We start from the raw sequence: 10,000 nt of genomic DNA, 5'->3' as shown, positions 1-10,000 counted from the left end.
TTCAATGTCTACGAGTCTATGTCGTTTCCATGTAACGCGAGACATGCACTTTTAAATGCTTATAATGACGGGCGCAATGGCTTGGTGGTAAGACGCCGGCCTCCAAAGCGGAAGGTCGTGGTTTCGAATCCCGGCCGCGCCTGGTGGGTTATGACTATGTTTGAATTTATTTCCTTGTTTGTATTATGATTATGTAAGTGTAAAGCGCTCTGGGCTTGTCACCACGAGGTTTATGCGCTATTTAAGTAATCGTTATTATTATTATTATTATTAAGGTGGAGATTTTTCCGATCTCCCAAGTCAACTTATGTGCAGACCTGCTAGTGCCTTATCTCCCTTCGTGTGTACACGCAAGCACATGACCAAGTGCGCACGAAAAAGATCCTGTAATCCATGTTAGAGTTCGGTGGGTTATAGAAACACGAAAATACCCAGCATGCTTCCTCCGAAAGCGGCGTATGGTTGCGGGGTGAAAACGGTCGTACACGTAAAAATCCTCTTGTGCAAAAACACGAGTGTACGTGGGAGTTTCAGCGCACGAACGCAGAAGAAGAAGAAGAAGAAGAAGAAGAAATGCTTGTGTTGAATTAACTTGACAAATCTATCTGTGCTGTTGTTCATTCTGGCCTGGGAAATATTGGGAATCGCCATTTATTCACGAAATCGCCTTCAATTATCAAAATTACTTCGTTGAAGAAATAAAACATCACTTGCGTAACATGATTTTCACTGGTAATTGGCTTTGAGGAACGATCCATCTGTCTGTATGTCTATGTGTCTGTTTTTCTATCTATCTACCCGTCAAATACGGGAAAATGTCTGCTTTTATCTGTCTCCCTCAGTCCGTCTATCTGTCTATCTCTCTGTCTGCCTGTGTGTGCGTGTGTGTGTGTGTGTGTGTGTGTGTGTGTGTGTGTGTGTGTCTGCCTGTCTATCTCTCTGTCTGCCTGTGTGTGTGTGTGTGTGTGTATGTGTGTGTGTGTGTGTGTGTGTGTGTGTGTGTGTGTGTGTGTGTGTGTGTGTCTGCCTGTCTGTCTGCCTGTTTGCCTGTCTATCTATTTATCTATTTATCTTAAAACTGAGACAGAAAGTTCTAAAAAACGTTGGAACACCAAATCTATTCAACGTCTGAAATTAGGTCTTGGTCAACTCTCGCGTTTCTGTCGGCGGCCACATCAATGTGAGAATTCCCATGAGATACGGAAAACCGTAAACGACAAAAGGGGGAAAACGAATGAACCTCACTTGTTTTTGAACTCGTGTTAAAAAGTCCGTGCCTGAAATAGGTCTGTGTGTCTGTGTGAATCTCTCTCTCTCTCTCTCTCTCAAACACATGCTGTGTCGGTATCGGTGTGCGTTCTCACGTACGTGTGTGTGCGTGCGTGCGTGCGTGTGTCCGTGTTTGTGTATGTGTGTGTGTGTGTGTGTGTGTGGGGAGGTCTGTGTGTGTGTGTGTGGGTATGTGTCTGTCTGTGTGTGTGTGTGTGCCTGTGTGTGTGTGTATGTCTGTCTGTGTGTGTGTCAGTCTGTGTGTGTCTGTGTCTGTTTTACTGACAGACTGTGTTTGTGTCTTTGTCAATGTCTATGTCTGTGTGTCTATGTCGTTTAGTGTGTGTTTATGTAAGTAAGTTTGTAGTAAGTACTATAACCGTTGTAAGCTCTATCCCTGCCTTATAACACAACATATACAATATTTTCAGTAACAATCCATGGCAGAAATCGAACGTATAGTAAATGTACTGCTTGAATGTCCTATGCAAATTACAATATGTACTATAAAAAAAAATTGATTAAAAAGAAATAAAGATAGAAAAAGGTCTGCACAATTGCTGTTAAAAAGACTTGAGTAAAATAGCAGAAGTTATTAATAAGATGATAGAATTTTGGTTAAATCAACAACAACCTCCCCCCGCGGGTTAGGGGGAAGAATTTACCCGATGCTCCCCAGCATGTCGTAAGAGGCGACTAACGGATTCTGTTTCTCCTTTTACCCTTGTTAAGTGTTTCTTGTGTAGAATATAGTCAATGTTTGTACAGCTTTAAGTCAAGCAGTATGTAAGAAATGTTAAGTCCTTTGTACTGGAAACTTGCATTCTCCCAGTAAGGTAATACATTGTAGGCCTACTACGTTGCAAGCCCCTGGAGCAAATGTTTGATTAGTGCTTTTGTGAACAAGAAACAATTGACAAGTGGCTCTATCCCATCTCCCCCCTTTCCCCGTCGCGATATGACCTTCGTGGTTGAAAACGACGTTAAACACCAAATAAAGAAAACAAATAAAGAAAGAACAACAAGCTGCGCCAGAATACAGTGAAACATGTGTATACCAACCTCCCTAGAGACCGACCAAAACTTGTCGTTACAGACAGGTGGCCGCCATGAAAAGGTGAATTATATAGAACAATCTCGTTATGGATCCTTGGGGGGTGTCGTTGTGGTCAGGTGGCCGCTATGAAAAGGTGAATTATATAGAACAATCTCGTTAGGGATCCTTGGGGGTTGTCGTCGTGGTCAGGTGGCCACTATGAAAAGGTGAATTATATAGAACAATCTCGTTAGGGATCCTTGGGGGTTGTCGTTGTGGTCAGGTGGCCGCTATGAAAAGGTGAATTATATAGAACAATTTCGTTTGGGATCCTTGGGGGTTGTCGTCGTGGTCAGGTGGCCACTATGAAAAGGTGAATTATATAGAACAATCTCGTTAGGGATCCTTGGGGGTTGTCGTTGTGGTCAGGTGGTCGTTTTTAAGCGGTGGTCGGCAAGGCAGGTTCGACTGTATATATACATCCATCGGACAAAATAACAGAAAACAAGAAATTCCTATGAGGTAGGAAAAACACCCCCGTCAAAGGGAAATAACCTTCTCAGTTGGTGACAGTGACTGAGTGAGAATGGTTATTTCCCTTTGACCATGAAGATGTCCCTGTATAAGTCCTTGTATAATTTTAATCCACCAATAACTCCCTAACCGTGTGTTTGACTGGTCCCAATTTTTGTAAGGACCGTCTCAAGAATGTATAGAACCTGTTCACCAAGTTTGGTGACGATCGGTCCGTTCATTCTTGAGATCTATATGCGAACACAAACACACAAACAAACACCCAAACAAACACATCGAGCGAAACCTATACACACCCCTATACCGGGGGTGTAACGATAGATTCAATCGAAAACAACTTGAAACACACACCAGTTGCATCAGAGATGCTTCCTATAGTATAGCGTTATGATTTATGCTCACCTTCGTGTGAACTGTTCACTAACTTGTCACTGGGGAAAAATTGCATCTTCCATTTGTTTCACTTTGCGAGGCACATACACACATTTATCATCACACACAGAAGACTGACACTGATTCACATACTTCACGATATGGCACAGACCAACCCACACTTGCAAATAAATTCTGTTTTTCAAGAGCTGCCATAAGCATTTCAGTGTCGCTCACTTGCTAATTATAACCAGCAGTGCTATACGAACCTAGCAGCGATTTTCTTTTGATTTTTTGTTGTTGAATTCCTCGTGGATTTTTTTGATTTTTTTATCTTGCACAGAAAACCCGTAGTGCAGCCCAAGCGAGAGAAACAGCACGCGCACATAGATCTACACAGCCAAACACATAATCCAGTAGGGAAGAAATTCCATGTCAGAGTTGAGATGTACACACGCGTGCACTGTACACACGACGTCAGTCACTGTGCCTGTATGTATACTGTGTTCTGGCACAAAATGAATTGTTGCGTCGGCGGCTTATTGCCTATTGGCAGTACAGGAGCTTGGAGCGAGATTTCCTTGGTTTAGGTTTTCGTTCTGTCTCTGTGTCTGTCACTCACACACAGTCGGGAGGATAAAATTGGGTTGGTTGGAGAACCGGAAGCAAGGTGTGTGTGTGTGTGTGTGTGTGTGTGTGTGTGTGTGTGTATGTATGTGTGTGTGTGTGTGCGTGCGTACTGTGTGTGCGTGCGTGCGTGCGTGCGAGAGTGCGTGCGTGCGTGCGAGAGTGCGTGCGAGTGTGCGTGCGTATCATGTGTGTGTGTGTGTGAGTGTGTGTGTGTGTGTGCGTGCGAGAGTGCGCGCGAGTGCCAGTGTGCGTGCGTCAGTGCACGGTGTCGCTTTGTGTGTGTGAGTGTGTGTGTGTGTGTGTGGGGGGATTATTATTACTGTTCTAGCCTGCATTACATTACACGGCTCTCGTCTTCTTGGTACAAATGAAATCAGGCGTAATCACTTTCATGGTACATAAACCATAGCGGCCGTAATGCGTCTCAACCGTGTCATTTACCGCAGAAGATGAAGAAGAAGACAAGTCGCGTAAGGCGAAATTACTACATTTAGTCAAGCTGTGGAACTCACAGAATGAAACTGAACGTAGTCCGCCGCTAGTGCAAAAGACAGTGAAAGTGACGAGCCTGTTTGGCGCGGTAGCGATTGCGCTGTGCTTCATAGCACGCTTTACTGTACCTCTCTTCGTTTTAACTTTCTGAGCGTGTTTTTAATCCAAACATATCATATCTATATGTTTTTGGAATCAGGAACCGACAAGGAATAAGATTAAATAGTTTTTAAAACGATTTCGGAAATTTAATTTTGATCATAATTTTTATATTTTTAATTTTCAGAGCTTGTTTTTAATCCAAATATAACATATGTATATGTTTTTGGAATCAGAAAATGACGAAGAATAAGATGAAATTGTTTTTGGATCGTTTAATAAAAAAATATTTTAATTACAAGTTTCCGATTTTTAATGACCAAACTCACTCATTAGTTTTTAAGCCACCAAGCTGAAATGCAATACCAAACCCCGGCCTTTGTCGAAGATTGCTTTGCCAAAATTTCAATCAATTTAATTGAAAAATGAGGGTGTGACAGTGCCGCCTCAACTTTTACAAAAAGCCGGATATGACGTCATCAAAGGTATTTATCGAAAAAAAGAAAAAAATATCCGGGGATATCATACCCAGGAACTCTCATGTCAAATTTCATAAAGATCGGCCCAGTAGTTTAGTCTGAATCGCTCTACACACACACACAGACAGACAGACAGACAGACACACACACACACACACACACACATACACCACGACCCTCGTCTCGATTCCCCCCTCTATGTTAAAACATTTAGTCAAAACTTGACTAAATGTAAAAACAACAGCTGAGAGCGCGTTGAACTCGAACTCTGGTATGAAGATGGTGAGAGTCAAAAGGATATTATGACAAGTGAGGGGGGATGAAAAAAGTGAGTGAAGTCTTCACATCCGCGCGTAAGCATAAAACTATCATATGATAGGTCCGCTCCGCGAAGCTTGAAATTCCAATAGGGTTTACGTTTGAGACTGCTCTAAATAAGCCTGTATTAAAGGCACACTCAGCTTCACGTAAATCATCAGTTTCTGGTCACTGACACTGTCAGGCTTTTACACACAGTACAAACACCCTTTCGTTTAAACACTCACCGCTTGAGAACATCCTAGGTCTTCGTAAAGATCGAGCATTTTTCAAAGAATTTATTTCGTGCAGTCAGAAAGGATTTACAATGAGACAACTCGGACGCCTCGTTTTGGCGCTGGAATTAACTTTTAAGGTCTAAATAATAAATTGACAGCTTGTTACATAAACATTCTTAAATCATAAAAGAATTATTTTTTCATCAAGACAAGATCAGTACAATTCGAAGTTTTGAAAGTTTGAAAAAAGGGAGCCCGAAAGCTATGGCATTCCATTTGTCAAATAATTTTTCGGATACTTTTTCATGTTTTTTTTACCAGTTTTAGCTAAATATTCATTATTTAGAAGCTCATGTGCTAAATAAGTAATTGTTTATAAACAATGTAAAACAATTCTAAATAATTTTTTGTTTACGTAAACCATTCATTATTTACCTAAACAATTCATTGTTTACGTAAATAATTCATTGTTTACGTAAATAATGATTTATTTAGCAACATTGCTGATTGTTTACAAACAATGTAAAGTACGTCTATTGTTTACGTAAACAATATATTATTTAGACTTATATTACATTGTTTATAAACAATCAGCAATGTTGCTAAATAAATCATTATTTACGTAAACAATGAATTATTTACGTAAACAATGAATTGTTTAGCCAACACATTTTCCATTATTTAGGGGTTTCTAGGATTCAAGCAAATTTACGAACATTTTATGATAAATAATGTTTGGAGATACCTTGTAATGAATTATAGTATATACACAAAGAAAAAAAATGAAGCTTAGAAGTCAATTCTTGATTCCCCTAAATAATGAAAACTGCTTTCCCTAAACAATGAATTGTTTAGGGAAAGCAGTTTTCATTATTTAGCGAATCTGCTAAAAAAAAAATGCATTATATAAGTAAACAATGATTTATTTAGCAACTGCTCACTTTATCCACCCAAAAAATATTATTTTGTGAAATAAGTGATTATTTGTGTAAACAATACATTATTTACGTAAACAATGAATTATTTACGTAAACAATGAATTATTTACGTAAACAATGAATTGTTTAGGTAAACAATGAATGGTTTACGTAAACAAAAAATTATTTAGAATTGTTTTACATTGTTTATAAACAATTACTTATTTAGCACATGAGCTTCTAAATAAAGATTATTTAGCTAAAACTGGTGAAAAAAACATGAAAAAGTATCCAAATAATTATTTGACAAACGGAATGCCATAGAAAGCAGGTCACGCAAGGTCGTGTTTCCCAAGCAGACGAATTTACTGCATATAGCTTGCTTCTTTGAATCCAACCGCCGCCGATAAGTTCGTGTGACTCGCAGTTGTTTGTTGCATTTTTGATTCAGAGGTACACAATAACGTGCTATTGCAGATACAGCGAGTCGCATTGAAATCACAAACTGACGACTAAATTGTGACAAAAAGGAAAGTGGATCACACGGGTTCACGATGGCTCAGGGGTAAAATAAACCACGAAATCTGGTGTGTGGTTTACGCATGCTAAATCTTTTTATAGCCATTCAAACGAACTGTGTCATTTAATGCTATTAAATGCTATGACAAGTGTGTTAATCATAAGGTTGGAACTGCTTTTTTCGTGAGAAGATATAAATCGTTCTGTAAACCATTTCAGGCAGACTAGGGCTTTAACCCGTAATATATTGATATATTTAGCACACGAGCTTTTGGCCACGTGTATCTTTCTCATGAGCTCGGGCTTCGCGGAGCTAGACGACACAAGTGATAACAGAAAGTTACGGGCAAGCACGATGACAGGTATCTGGAATTGAAATAACGACTTTTCGTTCCTTTTTGCTGTCCAATTGTTTTGACATGAATGACGATAGTGAGAACGCTTGCAGTACCTGTGGTTATGTCGCTTCACTTTGTGGCAGTAAGCTGTCGGCCAAACGAGACGCCCGTGCAACGTAAAGAAGCCTGACTGTGTCAGGCTTGGGACGCGCGCCAGCGTTTGATGAACAGGTTCGCTCTCTCATTTGTTTTCCCTTAACAGCTCAGCGCAAGCCCATTCCAGACTCAGCTGTTGCTGGTGAAGTTGTCATCGGCCGTGGCCTTGTGTGCAGCGACGATTAGACAGACAAACAGACAGACGAATATGTGTATATATACGTATACACACACGAAAGCAAACACTTGCACAATGTACGGTGGTACACAACAGAGGCAGCAACATACACTGACACAAAGGAAGATACACGAAGGCGAATAGACACATATTTCATTCTACACGCGCGCGCCCACACACACACACACACACACACACACACACACACACACACACACACACACACACACACACACACACACACACACAATGGTGCATATTCAAGTTTAATACAGAAATAAAAATAGTTTCCTCTAAGCGACAGAAAAACAAAAACAAGTCGCGTAAGGCGAAAATACAACATTTAGTCAAGCTGTCGAACTCACAGAATGAAACTGAACGCAATGCAATTTTTCAGCAAGACCGTATACTCGTAGCATCGTATGTCCACCGCTCGTGGCAAAGGCAGTGAAATTGACAAGAAGAGCGGGGTAGTAGTTGCGCTGAGAAGGATAGCACGCTTTTCTGTACCTCTCTTCGTTTTAACTTTCTGAGCGTGTTTTTAATCCAAACATATCATATCTATATGTTTTTGGAATCAGGAACCGACAAGGAATAAGATGAAAGTGTTTTTAAATTGATTTCGAAAATTTAATTTTGATCATAATTTTTATATTTTTAATTTTCAGAGCTTGTTTTTAAAGGCAGAGTAAGCCTCCCGTAAACCATCACAGATACGGTCAGGCTTTTACACACAGTACAAACACCCTTTCATTTAAACACTCACCAATTGAGAACATCCTAGGTGCCCTCCGTAAAGAGCGAACAATTTTCAAAGAATTTATTTTTGCGTGGTTTATCTTACCCCTGAGCCATCGTGAACCCGTGTGATCCAGTTTTCCCTTTTCACAATGCAGTCGTCATAGTTAGTCATTTGAATGCGACTCGACGTGAGCTTATCTACAATAGCACGTTTTTTTTATGCACGAAACAACGGCTGTGGTTCACAAGAACTCTAGCGATGGCTTGTGACTGTTGAGAGGAACGGCGATTTGCACTGATAAACCGGCCGTCGTCTGCTACGACCCTTGCGTGACCCTGCTTCCGGGCTTTTCTTTTTTTTTAAACTTTCACAACTTCGAATTGTTCTGATCTTGTCTTGATGAAAAACGAATTCTTTTATGATTAAAGAATGTTTGTGTAACAAGCTGTCAATTTATTATTTAGATTTTAAAAGTTAGGTCTAGCGCAAAAACGAGGCGCCGTTGTTGTTAACGGAACAAGTCTACGAAAATAAATTCTTGGAAAATGTCTCACGCTCGACAGAAAGCAGCCAGGATGTTCCCGTTCGGTGAGCGTTCAAATGGAAGTATGCTTGTACTGTATTTAGACGCTCGGGGAGCTCTGTAATGGTTTACGGGAGGCTGACTGTGCCTTTAATCCAAATATAACATATTTATATATTTTTGGAATCAGAAAATGATGAAAAATAAGATGAACGTAAATTTGGATCGTTTTATAAAAAATTTTTTTTTTTACAATTTTCAGATTTGTGATGACCAAAGTCATTAATTAACTTTTAAGCCACCAAGCTGAAATGCAATACCGAAGTCCGGCCTTTGTCGAAGATTGCTTGAACAAAATTTCAGTCAATTTGATCGAAAAACGAGGGTGTGACAGTGCCGCCTCAACTTTTAGAAAAAGCCGGATATGACGTCATCAAAGGAACTCTCATGTAAAATTTCATAAAGATCGGTCCAGTAGTTTGGTCTGAATCGCTCTACACACACACACGCACACACACACACACACACACACACACACACACACACACACACACACACATACACACACATACACCACGACCCTCGTCTCGATTCCCCTTCTATGTTAAAACATTTAGTCAAAACTTGACTAAATGTAACAAGAATGCATTTAACAAACAAGCAAACGAAAAGAGAAACAAGTCGCGTAAGGCGAAAATACAACATTTAGTCAAGGTCAGTCGAACTCACAGAATGAAACTGAACGCATTGCATTTTTTCCGCAAGACCGTAGCATCGATCGTCTGTCCACCGCTCGTGGCAAAGGCAGTGAAATTAACAATCCAGAAAAGCGCGGTAGCGGTTGCGCTGAGGAGGATAGCCCGCTTTTCTATATCTCTATTCTTTTTACATTTAGTCAAGTTTTGACTAAATGTTTTAACATAGAGGGGGAATCGAGACGAGGGTCGTGGTGTATGTGTGTGTGTGTGTGTGCGTGTGTGTGTGTGTGTGTGTGTGTGTGTGTGTGTAGAGCGATTCAGACTAAACTACTGGACCGATCTTTATGAAATTTGACATGAGAGTTCCTGGGAATGATATCCCCGGACATATTTTTCTTTTTTTCGATAAATGTCTTTGATGACGTCATATCCGGCTTTTTGTAAAAGTTGAGGCGGCACTGTCACACCCTCATTTTTTAATC

The sequence above is a fragment of the Littorina saxatilis genome, linkage group LG9 (genome assembly GCF_037325665.1).
Source record: "Littorina saxatilis isolate snail1 linkage group LG9, US_GU_Lsax_2.0, whole genome shotgun sequence".
Lineage (NCBI taxonomy): Eukaryota > Metazoa > Mollusca > Gastropoda > Littorinimorpha > Littorinidae > Littorina > Littorina saxatilis.
The sequence above is the reverse complement of the archived record's forward strand: the minus strand, read 5'-3'. Positions refer to the sequence as shown.